General features: G+C 35.0%; 1 long non-coding RNA gene across 1 annotated transcript; it reads right to left on the reverse strand.

Moving 5' to 3' along the window:
• Positions 1–1,829: 1,829 nt before the first annotated feature.
• On the reverse strand, positions 1,830–19,600 carry LOC120879567. Its single transcript, XR_005724827.1, has 3 exons — positions 19,587–19,600; positions 19,157–19,162; positions 1,830–2,163 (listed from the first exon to the last, which is right to left on the reverse strand). It is a non-coding gene; the product is annotated as an uncharacterized LOC120879567 (long non-coding RNA).
• Between the last annotated feature and the right edge of the window lie 2,034 nt (positions 19,601–21,634).

Consider the following 21,634-nt stretch of genomic DNA (forward strand, 5'->3'; position numbering starts at 1 on the left):
AGACCACTTTGGAAAGCCAGAGCAAAAGACCTATTACCATGATTTGGGTCCACTCATAAGGAAAATCCCATGGATGGAGGAGCCTGGTAGGCTGCAGTCCATGGTAGGCTGCAGTCCATGGGGTCGCTAAGAGTCGGACACGACTGAGTGACTTCCCTTTCACTTTTCACTTTCATGCATTGGAGAAGGCAATAGCAACCCACTCCAGCGCTCTTGCCTGGAGAATCCCAGGAACGGCAGAGCCTGGTGGGCTGCCGTCTATGGGTTCGCACAGAGTTGGACACGACTGAAGCGATGTAGCAGCAGCAACATAAGGAAAAAGAAAAACTGAAATATGAAGAAAAAAAATGTTCTCCCATGGTGGTCTAAAAGCTTACACTGTACGATTTCTATTATTTTAAATTATTTAAAGTGTGTTTTAGGGCCTAGAATATAGTTCCTCTTAGTGACTGTTCCATATGAACATGAGAAGAATGGATGGTCTACTATTTCTGGGAAATATTCTATATGTATCATTTATATTTATTTGCTTGATGGTTTTTGAGTTCAACAATGTCTGTACTGATTTTCTGCCTGCTGGGTCTGTACATTATGGAGGTGCTGACATCTCTAATAATGGATTCATCTACTTTACTTTGCTGTTCGATCCATTTTTGCCTTATATATTTTGGTGCTTTGTTGTTGGATATATACATATTAAGGATTGTTTAATATATATATGTATATATATTTAAATTTTAATTTTTATATAATTTTTAAAAGTTATACTCCTTTTATAGTGATTTTGAAATATTGGCTATATTCCCCATTTATCAATATATAATAACATTCTTTATCCTTGACATTTTTTTTTTTTTGCTCTAGAATTTGTTGTCTACAATTAATATAACTTCTTTAGCTTTCTTTTGGATTACTGTTAATGTGGTAGATCTTTCTCCATTCCTTTACTTTCAATTTATATGTGTCTTTATTTTGAAAGTAGGTTTCTTCTGAACATGCAGTTGTATCTTGTTTTATAATCCACTCAAACATCTGTCTTTAAAGTTGTTTTATTATCACTTAAAGTGATTATTAATGTATTTGGATGAATATATGTTATATTTATCACTGTTTTTTACTTGTTATGTTGTTCTTTGTTTCTTTTCATTTTTTCCTTTCTCATTGTTTTCCAGTCTTTTTCTCCCTTCTCTGGTTTTTAACTGAGCAATTCATATGGTTACATTCTCTCCTTCTTAACATATAAATTATACTTCTTTTTAAAAAAATGTTTCAGTGATTGCTATATAATTTGGAATATACCTATATAACTAACACAAGTCCACTTGCAAACAACACTGTGACACACCTCAGATAATGTCAGTGACATTACTAGCATTCGTCCCTCCCAACTTTAGTGTTATTGCTGTCCTCCATGTAACACTGAATACATTGTTCTGTTATTTTTAAAACATATTATGTATTAGATCAATTAATAAGAAAAACAAATACGTGTTTGATCTTTACATATTCTTTCTCTAATGTTTTCATTTTCTTTGGCGTTCAGTTTCTTTATGGTCCAACACTCACATTCATACATAACTACTGGAAAAACCAGAGCTTTGACTAGACTGACCTTTGTTGGCAAGGTAACATCTCTGTTTCTTAGTGTGCTGTCTAGGTTTGTCATAACTTTTCTTCCAAGGAGCAAGCATCTTTTCATTTCATGGCTGCAGTCACCATTTGCAGTGATTTTCTCTCAACACTTTAAACATTCCTCTCTACTCTCTTCTTGTTTGCATGGTTTCTGAGAAGTATTTTGTAATTCTTATCATTGCTCTGCAATAGTATTTCCTCTGCTTTCAAGTGGTTTTTTTTTTAATCTTTGAATTTCTCCCATTTAAATTTGATATGCCTAGGTATTGGTTGTTTTTTTTTTTTTTTTTTTAACTTATCCTTCTTGGTGTTTAATGAGCTTCCTAGACCTGTGGTTTGGTACTCGACATTCATCTGGGGAAATTCTCAATCGTTTCCACTTAAAATATTTCTTCTCTTCCTTTCTTTTTTTCTCCTTCTGGTGTTATACTTACATACATGTTACACCTTTTATAGTTTTCCCATAGTTCTTAAATACTAGATTATTTTTTCAGTATTATTTTTTTCTATTTTTAGTTTTAGAAGTTTCTACTGACATATCACTAACATTTTTTTTCCTCAGTCGTGTCCAATCACTAATGAACTTATCAAAGGCATTCCTCATATCTATCACACTGTTTTTGATCTCAAGCATTTCTTTTAATTTTTTTCTTTGATTTTGCATCTCTTTGCTTACACTGGCCATCTGTTCTTACATGCTGTCTACTTTATCCATTAGAGCCCTTGGCATGATAATCACAGCTTTATATCCTCCATCTGTAAATTCCAACAAGCCTGGCATATCTGAGTCTGGCTCTGATGCTCACTTTTTCTCTACAAACTGTTTTTTTGCCTTTCAGTTTGTCTTGTAACTTTTGTTTGGAAACTGAACATGATGTGTGAGGTAAAAGGAACTGAGGCAAGGTTTACTAATGACCAATAATCCGTAGGTCATTAGTGATGTTTTGGTAAGGAGTGTGTGGGAAGGTAAACATTCTCTCATCCCATGATTAGGTCTCAGTCTTTTTGTGAATCTGTGTCTCTGAGCTGTGATGTTTAAAGTGTCTCTCCATGATTTTTTACAGCCTTAATTGGGACAAGCTGACGGATAGGTTGAGAACTGGATATTTCCATTTCCCAGTGTATGAGGCTGGAGTGGGTTGGTGTTGGGTGTTTCTCTGCCTACAGGTTGGTTAGGTTCTGGTAAATGCATTTCTCTTTAAGGCATGTCTTGTTTAGGTCAGAATTGCTACTGCTAAGTCGCTTCAGTCGTGTCCAACTCTGTGCGACCCCATAGACGGCAGCCCGCCAGGCTCCCCCATCCCTGAGATTCTCCAGACAAGAATACTGGAGTGGGTTGCCATTTCCTTTTCCGATGCATGAAAGTGAAAAGTGAAAGTGAAGTCGCTCAGTCGTGTCTGACTCTTAGTGACCCCATGGACTGCAGCCCACCAAGCTCCTCCATCCATGGGATTTTCCAGGCAAGAGTACTGGAGTGGGTTGCCATTGCCTTCTCTGTAGGTCAGAATAATCTATCTCAAAATGCTTGTTCCCCTCTCCCCATGCCAAAAATGCAAAGGGATTTTTCTTAACTCTTCACTATGAGAACCTGGTTGGAATCTGGAAGTAAAACTCACAAATAGGTGGTGAGCCCTTTACGACTGGACCGCTTGGAGTTTTTAACTTTCACACTTATATATCCTAAGCTGTCAGCAATAGGCCTTAATAAAATTTAGGTTTTTCTACTTTAGCAGTGTTTCGCATGGAGTTTTCTGTTCATGGGTTTTGTTGTTTAGCCATTCAGTCGTGTCCGATTTGCAACCCCATGGACTATATATAACCTGCAAGGCTCCTCTGTCCACGGGATTTTCCAGGTAAGAATACTAGAGTGGGTTGTTATTCCTTCTCCAGGGGATCTTCCCCACCCAGGGATTGAAACTATGTCTCTTATATTGGTAAGTAGATTCTTTTCCACTGAGTCACCAGGGAAGCCTATTCATGGGTTTATGCTCCCATAAATTATGATTCTCTGTTACCATCTATCCCATTTTAAAGACAGAAGTTTGCCCTATGACCTAACTTCTCTGAAATCGCTAAGAAGCATTGTTGATTTTTAGTTTGTTCAGCTTTTTTCTTGCTGTTAGAATGAAGTGATGACTTACAAGTTTCTTAGAAACTAGACTGGAAAGTGGAAAAAGCTCTATTCTTAAAAATAACACCTCTTCTTAATTTGCTATGCATTTAAATCATGACTGTAAATTGATTGCTTTTGAATTACTTTTCTGCATCTATTGAAATAATTATGTATTATTTCTTTTAATTTCTTCATATGATAAATTGCATTGATTGCTTTTCAAAGGTTGTATCAATCTTGCTTTCTTAGGATAAATCCTACATGGTCAAAATACATTTGTATTTCAAGCACTAACAATTTGTTAGGGAATTTTAGCTTTATATTTATGAGAAATATTGGTGATTTTTTTCTGTAATGTCTTTTCTGATTGTTTTGCTGGACTCACAAACAAGGAGGGCAGTGATCCCTCCTTTTCTTTTTCAAAAATACTTGCATAATATTCATGTTATTTCTTTAAATGTGCTCTTTTAGCAGAGGAGTTAATAAGAAATTTCATTTCCTTTTTAGAATTAGGGCTCTTCAGATTGCAGCCTTTTCTTCTTATGTTAATTTTGGTTGGTTACATTTTTAAATAAATGTTTCCATTTCATATAAATTGTCATATGTGTTATAAAAGTTTAAATGTGATCTCTTGTTATGCTTTCAATCGCTATAAAATCTGTGTTGATAAATCCTTTCAAAGCCTGATACTGGTAGTTTTTTGTTTTCTCTCTTATTTTTGTACTCAATCTATCTAGAGATATATAAATTTTATTAATCTTTTTCTTCTGTTAATTTTCTCTGTTCCTGTCATATATTTCTGTTGCTGCTATTAATTTCTTCACTTACTTATTTCCACTTACTTCAAGTTTAATTTGATTTTGTCAAACTGAAGCCTTAGATCATTAATTTTAGGTCTTCTCTAACATAAGCATTGGAGTTGTATATTTCTGAATATACACAGATTCAACTTTATCTCTTATTATTTGATTTATAGGCCATATACTCTTTATGAACGTATTAGTTAATTTTATTTTCATTATTAGTGGATTTTATTAAGGGCTTCCCAGGTGGCACTGTGGTAAAGAAACTGCCTGCCAATGCAGGAGATGCAAGAGATGTGGGTTCGATACCTGGGTCAGGAAGATCCTCTAGAGAAGGAAATGGAAACCCACTGCAGTATTCTTGCCTGGAAAATTCCATGGACAGAGGAACCTGGCAGGCTACAGTCCAGGGAGGGTCGCAAAGAATCAGACATGACTGAGCACGCACACAAACATTATGATTACTTGTGATTTTTACTAGGGAATTATTATTAGCTATTTTTAGTTTAATTTCACTGTACTCAGAAACTATACTCCATATAGCTTTTATCTATTTAAATATATTGATGTTTGTCTTTAAATTCCAACTTATTGTTATCAGTTTTAATTTTGCTTTGTCTGTTTATAATTTTAAAGTTAGTTTACATTCCTAATTTGAGTAAGTCTGTTACTAACCTCAGGATATAGTTACAGAATTAATTTGCAAAACTAATAACCAAGTCATAAAAGAAGTCCCATAAAACTTGAGAGAAGAATACTGTCCCTTAAGGTGTAGGGAGAATGGGAATGGGGAATGAAGACTTACTGTTTAATGGGGACAAAGTTTTAGTTTCAGAGAGTGAAAAATTCTGAAGGTGTATGATAGTGAGAGTTCACAATAAATTGAATGTACTTAGTGCCACTGAAATATATAGTTAAATATTGTTAAAATAGTATGTTTTATGTTACGTGATTTTACCACAATAAAAGCACATTAAAAATTCTAAACAGAAGAACACTGTCCCACTGATACCTCGTTCAGATTTTGATTCTCCTTCTACTGGTACTGTTTCTGAAATATCACATTGTAATTTTGTTATTGTCTAAATTAGCATGAGGTAGTGACTTTTTCATACAGAAAAAATTCATTTTAGCTACCAGAGTATCTTGAAGTTTGACTGTTCTTGACACTCAACATGTCCTCCTATATCTACATGAGCCATTGAATACACCTACACATCCCATACATACTCCATGAAATCCCAGATGCTATTCTGAAACCAGCCTCAGGAAATGAAGAAAATGTTGCACACAATTATTTAATAGCCTGGAGAAGTTGCTCCAACAGTGACAGGTGAAAATAATTCTGGGATGGATATAAGTCAAATTATGGTATATGTCCTAACTTTTCTTCAATGCATTGTCAGCTCTTAACGTGTAGTCATGTTGACAAGACCTTTTAGTCAAATTGATTTCTGAAGAAGTGGGCTTTTTATTAAGAGACCATTCAACTGACCTTTGTTTCCAATTACTAAAGGCCAAGATATATCAGAAAACCACTGAGCAATGCAAGAAGTGCTGAGATTTGGTGCAGAGGTGCAGGAATTGGAGACAGAAATATTTACTAATATACAAATCTAATTTTTACTCCTAAGATATTTGTTCTTGTACCCTACACATTTTCTTCATGGCTCTCATCAAAGTTTGTAATCATGTATGTGTATTTGTGTGTGTATTGTATGTATGTCTATTCCAGGCTATATATGCAAGAAGAGCAGATCCTGGATTTATCACGTCTGACCTATCTAGAACTAGTTGAGTGCCTAACACACATCAGACATTAAAATACTTATTGAAATTACATGTCAGTAATTAATTGTCACTCTGCTTATTTAACTTCTATGCAGAGTACATCATGAGAAATGCTGGGCTGGAGGAAGCACAAGCTGGAATCAAGATTGCCGGTAGAAATATTAATAACTTCAGATATGCAGATGATACTATCCTTATGGCAGAAAGTGAAGAGGAACTAAAAAGTCTCTTGATGAAAATGAAAGAGAGTGAAAAGGTTGGCTTGAAGCTCAACATCCAGAAAATAAAGATCATGGCAACCGGTCCCATCACTTCATGGCAGATAGATGGGGAAACAGTGGAAACAGTGTCAGACTTTATTTTGGGGGGCTCCAAAATCACTGCAAATGGTGATTGCAGCCATGATATTAAAAGACGCTTACTCCTGGGAAGAAAATTTATGACCAACCTAGAAATCATATTCAAAAGCAGAGACATCACTTTGCCAACAAAGGTCCATCTAGTCAAGGCTATGGTTTTTCCTGTGGTCATGTATGGATGTGAGAGTTGGACTGTGAAGAAAGCTGAGCACTGAAGAATTGATGCTTTTGAACTGTGGTGTTGGAGAAGACTCTTGAGAGTCCCTTAGACTGCAAGGAGATCCAACCAGTCCATTCTGAAGGAGATCAGCCCTGGGTGTTCATTGGAAGGACTGATGCTGAGGCTGAAACTCCAGTACTTTGGCCACCTCATGCAAAGAGTTGACTCATTGGAAAAGACCCTGATGCTGAGAGGGATTGGGAGCAGGAGGAGAAGGGTACGACAGAGGAGGTGATGGTGGCTGGATGGCATCACTGACCTGATGGACATGAGTCTGAGTGAACTCCGGGAATTGGTGATGGACAGGGAGGCCTGGCGTGCTGCGATTCATGGGGTCGCAAAGAGTCGGACACAACTGAGTGACTGAACTGAACTGAATTTCCCTGTCTAGTAGCCTGTACACTATAGAACACATTTTCCAAAGAAATTCTAATATTCTCTAAAAGGGCAGACTACATTGTCCAGAGACCACCATTTCATAAAGGAGAAACCTAGTCAAGGAGGAAAACACAGAGAATAGTTGTGATTATAGGAAAGTTGGAATATTTTAATAATATATTGCAATGATAAGGAAATAAGGAGAGGTAGCTGTGAGCAGGAACCTTTGATATTTTAGGTTTAAAAATATTAATCTTCCTAATATTAATATGTTAATATCCAACATATTAGATATATAAGTTTAAAGGAAATATCAATAAGGATGAGGAATTTGAATTGTAGGTGGAGCTGGGAATAATATCAGCAATGCAGTCATATTTTTATAAGAAGTGAAAGTGGCTCAGTCAGGTCCAACTCTTTGTGACCTCATGGTCTATATAGTTCATGTAATTTTCCTGGCCAGAATACTGGAGTGAGTAGCCTTTCCCTTCTCCAGGGGATTTTCTCAACCCAGTGTTCGAACCCAGGTCTCCTGCATTGCACGCAGACTCCTGACCAGCTGAGCAACAAGGGAAGCCCAAGAATACTGGAGTGGGTAGCCTATCCCTTCTCCAGCCGATCTTCCCCACCCAGGAATTGAACCAGGGTCTCCTGCATTGCAGGCAGATTGTTTACCAACTGAGCTATCAGGGAATCCCCTAATTATGGATTGTTGAGCAAATGAGCCAGCCCTGAGAATGAAAACAGAAATAAATAAGATTGATTGATCAATCAAGTGATTGATCTTAGGCTTGGTAAGTACTAAGAATTATAAAGCTTGAAAAGAAGACAAAGCAGCAAAGAAATTAAAGCTAGCATTATTATTTTACTCATTTTCTGCCTTGATATTGTTAATGTTTTAGGTAAAGAAGTCAATTTATATCTCTGGAAATTTCTATTTCAGCTGGCAATAAAATAAAACAATCTTCCAAAATCAGGAATATGAAAGGTGAATCTTTAAAGAAATCTGCAAGTCTTACTTTTCTTACTCTTCCTCCCCTCTCTATCACATAATTAGTTTTTATAGCATTAAGAAGATTGGTAGAAGAGGAAGCTTCTATAATCCTGAAAGACAAAAATATTTTACAAAATTTAGACTCCAGGGAAGTTTCCCTGCAAAAAAAAAAAAAAATCTACTTTTATCAGAGATTTGTTTGTATATGTGCATAAGTCTGTACTTTTTCACTTATAATTTTCATATTTTTCTGTGATCTGCAAGCTTCATATTTTCAAGAGTGTAATACAAATCAGAAGCTTGAAAAATGCTTAGCTGAAGATTTGTTGCTCAAATGTGTCATTTTAGGAATCTAAATTGAGTAAGTAGGAAAGGAAAAACTTGAGCAAAAGGAATCAAGCAGACAGTAGCTATTTTCAGGTTCCATTTGTCAAACTGATGCAAAATTGTTACTACAAATAAATACTTAAAAAAGAAGATACTTTAGTAAGTTTAGCAAGTCATTTCACTGTTCTGAGATGTCAACTCTAAAACCCCATGGCCTTAGGAGTCATTGAGAAGTGTGCTTAGGGGTGAAAAAAATGCTTAAAATATTTCTACTCTGTGACATTGGAAGGGTGTCAAACGTTCAGATAACAAATAATGAAAAGTTTAATCACACTCATTCAGAAAGGTGCATTCTTTGAATTCTCTCCAAAAGTCACTTTAATCAAAGTGGGGATTAGAAATACTAAATTTAGTTGAAATACAAACTTCATAATGAAAATTCTGTGGGCCAAGACTCATTCAGGTGACACAAAAATTTGAAGGACATCTTAAAGGGAGAATAAAGCATTGTTGAAAGAGTTCTATATTTAAGCTGCACACAGATTTTTATTTGTATTTAAGGATACATGTCTTTACTCTGAAGAATTAAGATTACAAAGAATATTTTGTTGAGGAGAATTGCTTTTGATTCATTTTACATTATAACAACTTAGTACAAATAATGCATATACTTAAGAAAAATAAGGGTTTCCCTCTATAACTCTGATACCTGCCTTTTTTACCTTCCCCCATAGTATCAAACTCTTAATGACAGTCACTGCAATTGCTGACAAATCAATTTAAAGAAATACCCCAGCATTATCCTTATCAACAGTTGCAAAAACAGTAGAGAAAATCTGTCACTTGGTAGTTTCAAGGAAGTTTGGATTCACAGGCAAGATAGAAGCAGGTTTGCAAAGTCAAAATAATAAGACAGATGAGAGCTGCTATTATAAAAATAATGGAATAAAGAAGAGGTGAATAACTAATTTTGTAAATGTTTATTTGCTGTTAGTAGCATTTTTATATGCACCAAAATAATAGGTGGTCGTTGTAAAACTTTTGGAAACTAAAAACTATGTAAAGGAAAGTATTCTAAAATCACATGTAATTATATTATTTACTATTTGAAGATTCTTTTCATATGTTCTGTATAGTTGGTAGCATATTGTATATACAGGTCTATATTCTTTTTTTAATGTCATGAATATGTACATGTTCACAAAATCACTTTGTTACTATGATCCTAATGACCCAACAGTTAATCAACCACAAATGACCTATATCATACAATAAGAATAGTAATTTAAACCAAAGGAAGTATTTCGATAAAATTTCCTGATCTTCATTACTTTTTATTCTGTAAGTGAAAGTACTTATTTTCTCCCGTATGAAGAGGTTAAAGATTAGAATGAGAGTTAAATCAGTCAGTTGTGCTTATCTCCAGCTTAACTGCTGAAACATTTATAAACTCTTTAAGCTCAGAATTGTACGAAATAGAATTTGAGCAAATTTCCAACTTCTATTGACTTATAATAGACACTGTCATCTTTTATTAAGTGTTTTCCCTACTCCATCTTAGACACCATTCCTCAAGGAGGCTTCAAGATAAATGTACATTAACTTCACACTGGCACACATTCAAATGACTTGGGAGAAATTTACTTAACTGAATTGTGATTCAGAGCCTGTACAATGAAAATCATATTGCTAGAAAGTACTTTTAAAGCTTAGATCACAGCATCTGGAAGGTCACTCTAATAACAGAAAACAGATACACTAATCAAATGCTTATGAAGATATGGGGTTACAAAATGATACCTACTATATTTATGCATACAAGAAAATGAGCTTTAAAAATGGTTCTGAGCTCACAAATCCCTACTTGCTTGAGGGAAGGAAATAGGTGGAAAAACAAGTAAATTTTAGTATAATTTAGTAAACTCAGCCCAAGATTCACCTAACCACTCCTTTAAGGTAAATACTTCTCTTTTTTTAACTTGGATTTTCCCAAACTGTCTGGAACCTCTCTTATATTATTTTTACGATGACATATGAATATGTTCAAAGATGGTGTGTGATTGAAGGGTTTTGATGATGCAGAAAAGAAGTTGAATCACCAAAGTGCCCTGGTGTTTGTTCTGTCTTGCCATTGATTTCCGTGGCAATACCCTGATTACCAGTTGAGTCTTGAAAACCAATCAATCTAACTCTTGCTCTCTCCCCGCTTCTCCTTTGTCTGTCTCATTCTCTCTTCCTGTCCAAAAGTTACATTCAGGATTATTGTCTTGATGGAAAAGTCATAGGTTTAATGCACTCATCTCAACACCATGTTCTCAGATTCAATAAATGTTCACAAATTCTGTCCTTGAATGACTCAAAAGCGAATAGGGAAAAAAAGAGTTTAGAAGATGGACAGCTTGATGTTTAGGAATGTGAGTTCCATGGAAGCAGGACTCAATTTATGCATTGATCCTGGGTAACTTCCTGACAACTCTTACACCAAGACTTTGAGATCTGTCTGTTTTTCCTAGACTACTCATCATCACTTGGGGAGCTGTTTCTTTCTTTATTTGCCTCCACATCTCAAGTTGTTTACTCTCAATACATTTTATAAGGGAGACAATATGTGTAATATTTGAAGAGCAGATCTTGGTCTCAGATAGACCAGAGTTCAAGTACAATCATTAATATTGCCAGTAAGTTTAGTTGAATAACTTTGGGAAAGTTACTTTACCTCTTTAGGTTAACTTTTCTCCCCTTCAAAAACAGAAAACAACAATAGTTATCTCACAGGATTATTGAAACCATAAATGAGATGATAGTTTTAAAATATATATACAACACACAGTTTAAGTCTTATAAACCCTCAAAATGTGGTAGATGTTATAACTATTACTTTTGAGAAGTACTGTGATAACTAAGGTGTTCCTTAGGTCATTCTTATATCAGTGAAGTAAATGATTGTATATTATTGAACCAAAGAATTATAACTTTGGAAAATACAATGAAGTACTGTAAAGAGCTCATCCAAGTAGGAACTTGGATTATTGAGATCTTCCCTTTTTTTTCACGTAAGCATTTAATGCTGTTATGCCTCTGAGAACTGCTTTAACTTGTCCTGAACATTTTGATAACACTGCATTTTTATTTTCAGTCATTTTTTAATTGAATTATAATTGACACAATATTATTCTAATTTCAGGTGTATACCATAGTGATTTGATGTTTTTATACATTACAGAGTGATCACTGTGCTGTCCAGTTACCATACAGAATTATAATAATATCAATTACTTTATTCCCTTTGTTTTATATCGCAGTTATTTATTTTAGAGCTGAAAGTTTTCACTCCCTAAGCCCCTTTACCTATACCACTTATCTTTCCATCCGCTCCCTTCTGACAACACTAGTGATTTGGTTTCTATTTTTCCTGGTTTGTCCATTTGTTTTGATTTTTAGATTCCACAGAAGATTAAAATCATAAAGTATTTGTCTTTGTCTGACTTATTTCATTTACCATAATACCCTCTAGTCCATCTACGCAGTTGCAAATGGCAAGATTCAGCTCTTTTTCATGGCTAATATTCTACTGTATGTATGTATACCACCGTACACACACGTTCTCACATCTTCTTTATCCGTTCATTATTGATGGAAAATTGTGTTCCCTATTTAGCTCTACTTAAAAAAAAAATTTATTTGAGTTTTCCTCTGTGATCCATGGGCTATTTAGAAGCATGTTTAATTTTCATATGATGTGAAGTTTGCCTGTTGTTTTTCTGTTATTTATTTCTAGTTTAATTTCATTACTATAGAGAATATACACCAAATGACAAATTCTTTTAAACTGGATGAGGTTTGTTTTATAGACTAAAATCTGATCTATCTTGGTGAAGGTGCTGCTGTTCTTTAGTGTTCTCTATATGTCGATTGGATCCTGTTGGTTGATTGTACTATTCAAATCTTCTGACTAGTAGTTCTGTCAACTGTTGAGAGGAGACTATTGAAATCTCCAGCTGTATGATTATGAATCTGTGTATTTTTCCTTTTAGATCTACAAGGCTTTGCTTCACATATTTGAAGGCTTCATTTGGCGTGTAACATACTTAGAATCTGTATGCTTCCTGATGGTTTGATCTGTTTTGTCTTTACATTATATTCTTATCTCTTGTAACTTTATTGACTTTTAAATCTACTTAAAAGTCTACTTTAAGTCTACTTTGTAAGATATTAACATAGCCATTGCTGTTTTATTAATGGTTGTTTCATTTAATGGCACCCCACTCCAGTACTCTTGCCTGGAAAATCCCATGGATGGAGGAGCCTGGTGGGCTACAGTCCATGGGGTTGCTAAGAGTCAGACACGACTGAAGCGGCTTAGCAGCAGCAGCAGCAGCAGCATTTATTAATGTTTTATTTATTAATGGTTGCTTGATATATCTTCTTCAATCATTTTACTTTCAACATACTTATACATTTGAATTCAAAGTTATTTCTTTTAAGCAGCATATAATTGAGTCATTTTATAAGTTCACTCTGGAAGTTTCTTTTCTTTAAATTGGTATGTTTAAACCTTTTACTTTCAAAGTAATTATTTATATATTATCACTTAAATCTGATATTTTATTACTTTTGAATCATAAACATACATTATCTGCCAAATCTTGGTATTTGTAGAGGGAGATAAGTGAATGGAAAACAAGTATGAGTTCACATTATGTGGTCAGAAATTTAAAAGAAAAAAATTTTCAAACAAATAGTTTAATAATTTCCCATAGCTGATGAAGGGCTTCTTCCCTGGTGGCTCAGCTGGTAAAGAATCTGCCTGCAATGTGGGAGACCTGGATTCAATCCCTGGGTTGGGAGAATCCCCTGGAGAAGGGAAAGGCTAGTATACAGTATTCTGGCCTGGAGAATTCCATGGCCTATATAGTCCATGGGGTTGCAAAGAGTCAGACACCACTGAGCGATTTTCACTTTCACAGCTGATGAAAACATGAGTCTTCATATTGAAATGACTTGGTAGGTTATAAATGGATGACTTAAAAAATGATCTATTGTAAACATATTTTCATTGTATTTTATAATCACAAGGATTAAGGAAATATCCTAGTAACTCCCAGAAAGCAAAACCAATATAACAAAAAAAAATGATAATTAGACAAGCATCATATTTTTTAGCAATAAAATTGGAAATTAGAAGACAACTGAAGACATCTCCAAATTTCTCAGGGAATATTATCTTCATTCTGGAATATTTTTACTGAGCAACAGTATTGTTCAAATGTGAAGACAAATATATTTCAGATATAAGATGACTCAGGAAGTTTATCTCTTATTCAGTACACCTGAAGAAGTTTATTGAAACAGAATACAAATTAAACAAAGAAGAAAATAGAAGACATAGGATAAAGTAAGCACTATTTCTTATTGTTAGAATATTCTTATTCTTAAGAATATTCAATAAGAATATTGTTATTCTTATTCCCTCTTATTGGAAGGAAATGTGACATGATTATAGCCTCCAGATATCTAACTTTAATGCAAACTCGAAGTAAACAGAAGATAAATATCACCATCACTGCCAAGTAAAAGAGGCTGCACAGAAAAGGGACTTTCACTTATTACTCTTACTGGCAAGGTAAGAGCCTCGGTAATTCTTAACACTGTTGCAGCACTATTTTATCTCAAATAGTTGATGTTTCTTTCTATCAGCAGGCAAACACTTCTCCCTTGGGAAAATACTTTTGGGATCATCTTGATGTTGAGTCTAGGAAACACTGCCCTATCTTCCTATAAATGGAAACACTCTATATTGTTAGAGGATGACCTTAGAGATTCAGAACTCTTTTATACATCTGTTTTAAGAGTGAGTGTCTAATGTAATGATTAGACAATTTATCAGATATTAAGTTAAAACACACACACTCAACAGATGCTTGAAAATAATCTCAATAGATTGAAAGATTACAGTTAAAAGTTTCCTGTTTATTTGCCATGCCAGAAAACTTATTGTCTTCCACTGAAAATAAAGACAAGTTCATTAGGAGATTTCTCACACACTCATCAAACAGCAAATAGAAATTCACTGAACTCCTGTCTTTAAATGCTCTTATACGCCCTCTCTGGCAGCTAAAACATCCCTTATCCTATCACATGACTTTTGATTTCAAACATTGTACCAACTTTTCTAACATTTTGTGTAGCATGACTTAAATTAAACTAAAGGTTGTTTGCTATTCCTTTTTTACTTGCTTACTAAATAGTTTTGAGGGCATAGGAAAGTTCTATCCTGAACAATTCTTTCAATATGTAGTAGAATGCTTGGAGAAACCACTTGAGACAGGATTTCTGGAGGGGCTACCTATTGTACAACTTCTAAAAAGTTTAATTTATTAGTTGTAGAGGCATTTTCCAGAATAGAGCCACATGTCAGTCCCCCAAGTAAAGCATTAGCTGTGCTACACTCATTAAAGCTAATGTAGGTGATACAGTTACATCACATTGTACTGAAAATACTTAGAGGCACTTAAGGGCCCTTAGTTTGTAAACTGGGCAACAGGGATGGCACAGTGATGGAAGTGCTTATGGGGCTTGCACTTCACTGAGAGTAGCTATTTAGTTTAGACATGATGCATATAAACAACCTCCCTTATGGATTATCAATAGAAAAAGTAAAATTAGAGCTTGCAAGATAGAAGCTGTATTTAGTCTAAAAACAGATATGTATGTCTCTCTTTTCATATATGGGTCATTTAATACTTTACTTTTTAATTTTTCTGTTTCATTTTTCCAAAGAAATGAAGATATTGGTAGGTACTATTTCTGCCTTAAATGAAATCATTGGAAAGATTCCTATTTGCTTTCCAAAAAAAAAAAAAAAGATTTTGAAATGCTTCCATTGTATTATATATGCATCAGTTTTATTTTTGAATCTAGATTGTCAATGGTTTCTAAGCAATACAAATAAGAACTGCAGTTTATAGCATTTAGCATAATATGATGACACCTACTAAAGTTACCTATCTGCCAAATTAAGCCCCATTTATTACATGAAAGTAATGAGGTCTGGTGGCTCAGAGGTTAAAGCATCTGCCTGGAATGCGGGAGACCCAGCTTTGATCCCTAGGTCTGGAAGATCCCCTGGAGAAGGAAATAGCAACCCACTCCAGTACTCTTGCCTGGAGAATCCCATGGAGGGAGGAGCCTGGTGGGCTACAGTCCATGGGGTTGCAAAGAGTCAGACACGACAGCAACTTCACTCACTTTCACTTAATGAGGTCTGTGGATATCTAAAATTACAAACCACTTTTCAGTAAAAGTACCTATGAAAGATTATTAAAAATGACGTTTGTAGCAGACAAAGTCAGGACTTATCCAAATTTCTTTGAGTCTCTTTTACCATTTCTATACATGCTACCCTCAAATTTGACGTGCTTTTATTCCCAAAGATATTTTTATTTCTGAGTAACATTCTAGGGCAAATATATACTACAGTTTTTTAAATCATTCAATTGTTGAAGGATATCTGGGGTGATTCTAATTTTCAGTTATTACAAATAAACCTTCTATCAATGTTAATGTATAAGTTTTATGTGAATACAAGTTTTCATTTATTTGCGATAAATGCCCCAGAGTTCAGTTGCTGGGTCTTTCTATAGTTGTATATGTCAGGCAATGGATGAATAGACTGGGATGCATTTATGTAATGGGAAACTGCTCAAGAATATAAAGGAACAGATAAGAATGGGAGAAAAAAAAACCTGATCTCCTAAATTTATACATTGTATGACTCCATTTATATGATGTTATAAAACAACACAAAGTTACAGTGATTAGGAAAAGATGAGTAGTTGTCAGATGGGGTTGGTCTGAGGAGATAACTATAAGGGGCAAAATGAGATATTCTGGAGTGATGGAAGAGTGCTATATTTTGATTGTGGTGTTGGTTACATGACTATTTGTCTGTCACAACTATATGTCTGCGGTGTTGGTTACATGACTGAATGTCTTTCTATACTATGAGGGATGAACTTTATATAATTAATCATTAAAAAATAAAGGAGGGTGTTATGTATAAATAATAATTTAAAAATAAAGGAGAATATTACTTATGTTGGATACTCTACCTGAAAACTTTAGGTTAAAATCTAGGCAATGGCATTTTCATCTCTTATTTTGAAATAATTATAAACTTATAGGAAGCTGCAAAAGAGAAAATACCCAGGGAGGTCCTGTGTGCTCTTCCTGCAGTTGCCACCAGTGGCAACATCTTGCATTACTGTTTGTGCTTTGTTGCTCAGTTGTGTTGACTCTTTGTGACCCAATAGACTGTGGCCCACCAAGCTCCTCTGTCCACAGGATTTTCCAGGCAAGAATACGGGAGTGGGTTGCCATTCCCTTTTCCAGGGGATCTTCCCAGCCCAAGGATTGAAAGCAGGTCTCTGACACTACAGGCCGTCTGAGCCACCAGGAAGTTGCGCAATTCATAAAGCTTATTCAGATTTTGCCAGCTTTATATGCACTTTTGTGTATGTGTACAGTTCTATGCAGTTCACACAGTATCACACGTGTTGATTTGATGTTGATGTGATCACCACCACAATCAAAAGCAAAGCTCTTCCATCATTTCTAGGATCCACTGTGCTACCCCTCCATAGTTACTGCTTCTTCCCCCTCATCCTTAACATCTGGCAGCTACTAATCTGTTGTCTGTCGCTGTATGTTTGATTTAAGAATGTTACATAAATGGAAATAAAGTACATGATAATGACTTTTGAAGAAAATGCTTTCAACCTAGAAATAAATCCATGTACCAGTTAATCTTCAACAAAGGAGGCAAGAATATACCACAGAGAAAAGACAGTCTCTTTAGCAAGTGGTACTGAAAAAACTGGATAGGTGCATGTAAATTAATAAAGTTAGAATACTCTCTTATACCACACCGGAGAAGGCAATGGCAACCCACTCCAGTACTCTTGTCTGGAAAATCCCATGGACGGAGGAGCCTGGTGGACTGCAGTCCATGGGGTCGCACAGAGTCGGACACGACTGAAGTGATTTAGCAGCAGCAGCAGCTTATACCACACACAAAAATAAACTCAAAAATGACTTAAAGAGTTCAATAAAAGACAACATACCATAAAACTTCTAGAAGAGAACATAGGCAAAACATTCTGTAACATAAATTGTAGCAGTGTTTTCTTAGGTCAGTCTTTCAAGTCAATAGAAGTAAAAGCAAAAATAAACAAAGGGATCTAACCAAACTTATAAGCTTTTGCATATCAAAGGAAACCATAAACAAACAAAAAGACAATCTATGGAATAGGGAGAAAATATTTCCAAATGATGTAACCAACACAAGATGAATTTCCAAAATATAGAAACAGCTCATACAGCTCAATATCAAAAACCCCTTAAGAGCCCAATCAAAAAGTGGACAGAAGTTATAAACAGACATTTCTTCAAAGAAGACATATAGATGGCCAATAGGCACATGAAAAGATGCACAACTTACTAATTATTAAAGAAGTGCAAGGCAAAACTAAAATGAAATATCACCTCACTTTGGTCAGAATGGCCATCATTTGAAAGTCTACAAATAATAAATTCTGGAGATGGTGTGGAGAAAGGGGAATCCTCCTCTGTTGTTTGTGGGAACGTGGATCGATACAGCCACTATGGAAAACAGTATGGAGGTTCCTTAAAAAACTGAAAAAAGAGCTGCCCTGTGATCCAACAGTCCCACTCCTGGTTGTGTTTCTGGAAGACATTCTAATTCGAAAAAATACATGCACTCCAATGTTCAGAGCAGGACTATTTACAACAGCCAAGACATGAAAGCAACCTAAATGTCTTTTGACAGAGGAATGGATAAAGAAGCTGTGGTACATAAATACAATGGAATACTACTTAGCCATAAAAAGAATGAAATAATGCCATTTGGAGCAACATGGATAGAGTTAAAGATTATCATGTTAAGTGACCTCATACCCGGAAAGAGAAAGAGAGGTATCATATACTATAAGTTATATGTGAAATCTAAAATATGATACAAGTGAACTTATTTACAAAACAGAAATGGACTTACAGACATAGAAGACAAACTTATGGTTACCAAAGGGGAAAAGTGATCAAGGAGGGGTAAATTAGGAGTTGGGATTTCCAGATACAAACTACTATATATAAAATAGATGAACAACAAGGGCCTATTTTATAGCATCAGTTCAAGGGAACTATATTCAATACCCTGTTATACCATAATGGAAAGAATATGAAAAAGAATCACTTTGCTGTACATTAGAAGCAAATAATATTGTAAATCAACTAAACTTAAAATTTAAAAAATGCTCTCTTGTTAATGCTAATGTTCTGCCAAAATTTGAGAGCCTAAGTAAATTTTAAACCTTCTCAATTTGTTTCCTATATTACATCATCTTAAAAATATCTTCTTCTCAGGGCTGGGCTAGGGACATTAATAGTTTTAATTTACTCTAATTTACTCTATTGCATTTGGCCTTTAATTTTCCCACTTGACATTCAGAGTACTAAGAGAACTTTTTTCTAAAGGAAACGGCATCTGCCATGCAACAGGGATTCAATATTCAATTTGAATAAACACACATCTTTGTTCATTTTTCTAATTATTTATATTATCAGAAGTAGAATTTCTGGCTTAATAGATATCTATTGAGCCAGTGTGTGTGTGTGTGTATATGTATTTAAAAACTCCTGATTCATGTTACCAAAGAGGTCTTTATATAGACTGGACCACATTTCACCCAGATCAAGAGTAAACTGGTAATGCCTATCTCCTCTGACTGACTTTTCCTTCACCTACATTGTGAAAGATATATTTTTAATTGCTTTTGACCACATCAATTTTATAGCCAAGACAAATGCATTTTACTATTTTATCATTCATTTAGTCTCTATCTCTAGCTTTTGAATTGTACATTTAAGTCTTCAGTTATTTATCTAATAGGACAATTTTAATTTTTAGAAGTATATAAGTATAGTTTATTTAAGAAAGATGTTAATAATTTTCTTGCAACAGTGTAGTAAAATTACATCTCGTCCCCACTCCCAGTTAAGGTTTGATTCCCTTTTAATAAAATTATTTCATCAGTCAAAACTTATAGACATACCATACATAAGCAAAGTACACTTTTAATAAAATTAATGCATACTTAGCTACAACTCAGAGACACTATACCTGCCAGGATATGTAATCAAGAACAACAGAGAAATAAACACGATCTTAACCGACCCTGTTTTTAGTTAACTTGAAAACACACACGCATACATCTCCAAACATGCACACACACAGCTTTTAAGTAGTATAATATTTCCAATCAAAATTCAGTTCTTTCCCCAGAGGTGGGAAAACTTCTATCATAAATGCAATATTGTATGTTAATTTTTGTCTTTAAGGATAAAGGGGTAAAAGGATCTCTTACCCCTCTCAATTAATTACTCAATGGTAGTAGGATCAGTGTCTTAAAAAGATTAATAGCATCATGGTAGTTTTCCTTTTGCAGTAGTAAAATATCCTACTCCAAGGGCAATGAGTTAAAATGAAAGTTTTAAGAGATAAGATCCAAGATTTTCTCAAATGATGGAAAAATAATCCCTCCACACACACTTTTATACCAACACTGAAACCTTAACACTTTAGCAAAGAAATTCAGATCTCTCATTGTTTCCTCAGGAAATTGAAGTAAGCATTTTTTTTTAGTCCTTTTCTTATTGGTATAGATTACCCGATCACTCAAAAGCTTTGATATCTTCTAGAAACTGTCACATTTGGCAATTTCGCATTTCATGTATACATAAAAATGTTCTTGATTTCTGAAAGTTCCCTTCTACTAGTCCTGGGCTATAAGGATCTATCTATCAGTTCAGTTCAGTTCAGTCACTCAGTCATGACCGACTCTTTGCCACCTCATGAATCGCAGCACGCCAGGCCTCCCTGTCCATCACCAACTCCCGGGGAGTTCACCTAAACTCATGTGCATCAAGTCGGTGATGCCATCCAGCCATCTCATCCTCTGTCGTCCCCTTCTCCTCCTGCCCTCAATCCCTCCCAGCATCAGAGTCTTTTCCAATGAGTCAACTCTTTGCATGAGGTGGCCATTAAGTATTGGAGTTTCAACCTCAGTATCAGTCCTTCCAATGAACACCCAGGACTGGTCTCCTTTAGGATGTATAAAGTATGCCAAAAGACTGAGTTTTAAATTATGTTTTTATATAACAGAAAAGTATATTTTTTACAACGCTGCATAATTTATTGAACTCCTGGTGCTGAGTTACACAGATTAACAAGACAGACCCACGTTCTGCCCTAAGGAGCTCATATTCTAGTGTCTCTCAGACAATAAACAAATGATGACCAGAGTTCACCGTGGTGTTATGAAAGCAACGCACCAGAGGCCAGGGAACAGACACTACAGTTACGTGAAGCTACAGCCAAGGACCAGTCTGTGCCTTGATCAGGAACTCACTCTTCCCCATAAAAAACTGAGATGGAAAATATACAATCGTGTCTGCAATTTTTATGCACACATCTTTTGTAAAAATAGTTTTGAATTTATTTAGTATCCCTTTAAGAAGCATTCAGTTAACAAACCTCTTTTAGTGTTATTATAGTAAATTCAATTTTACCTATATGCTTGAATGATTCCTATTAAGAAACACACAGAATTATGTTTTTGCTTTGGCTCCCTGGCAGAACAAAGCTACATTTGCTATTCTAATGAAGCAATTACCTTTAGCTTACTTTTTTCTGATATAATCTACTGATCTGTCTCCACCACCCAATCAGATTTCACCATCACTAAAAACCATACATGCAACTTACAGCTCACCATTCTAAAGTGAATCCAGTGGTTCATGTTGCTTAGGTTATGCTTGATGAGTTGTCCTATACTACATAGGTCTAAGGAAGAAAGAGAATGCTCCTGTCCAGTCTTCCGCATGTATAATTAGGTTGGACCTTCTCATCGCCCCAATTTAGCCCTTAGTTCTGTTATTCTG

The sequence above is a fragment of the Oryx dammah genome, unplaced genomic scaffold (genome assembly GCF_014754425.2).
Source record: "Oryx dammah isolate SB20612 unplaced genomic scaffold, SCBI_Odam_1.1 HiC_scaffold_20, whole genome shotgun sequence".
Classification (NCBI taxonomy): Eukaryota; Metazoa; Chordata; class Mammalia; order Artiodactyla; family Bovidae; genus Oryx; species Oryx dammah.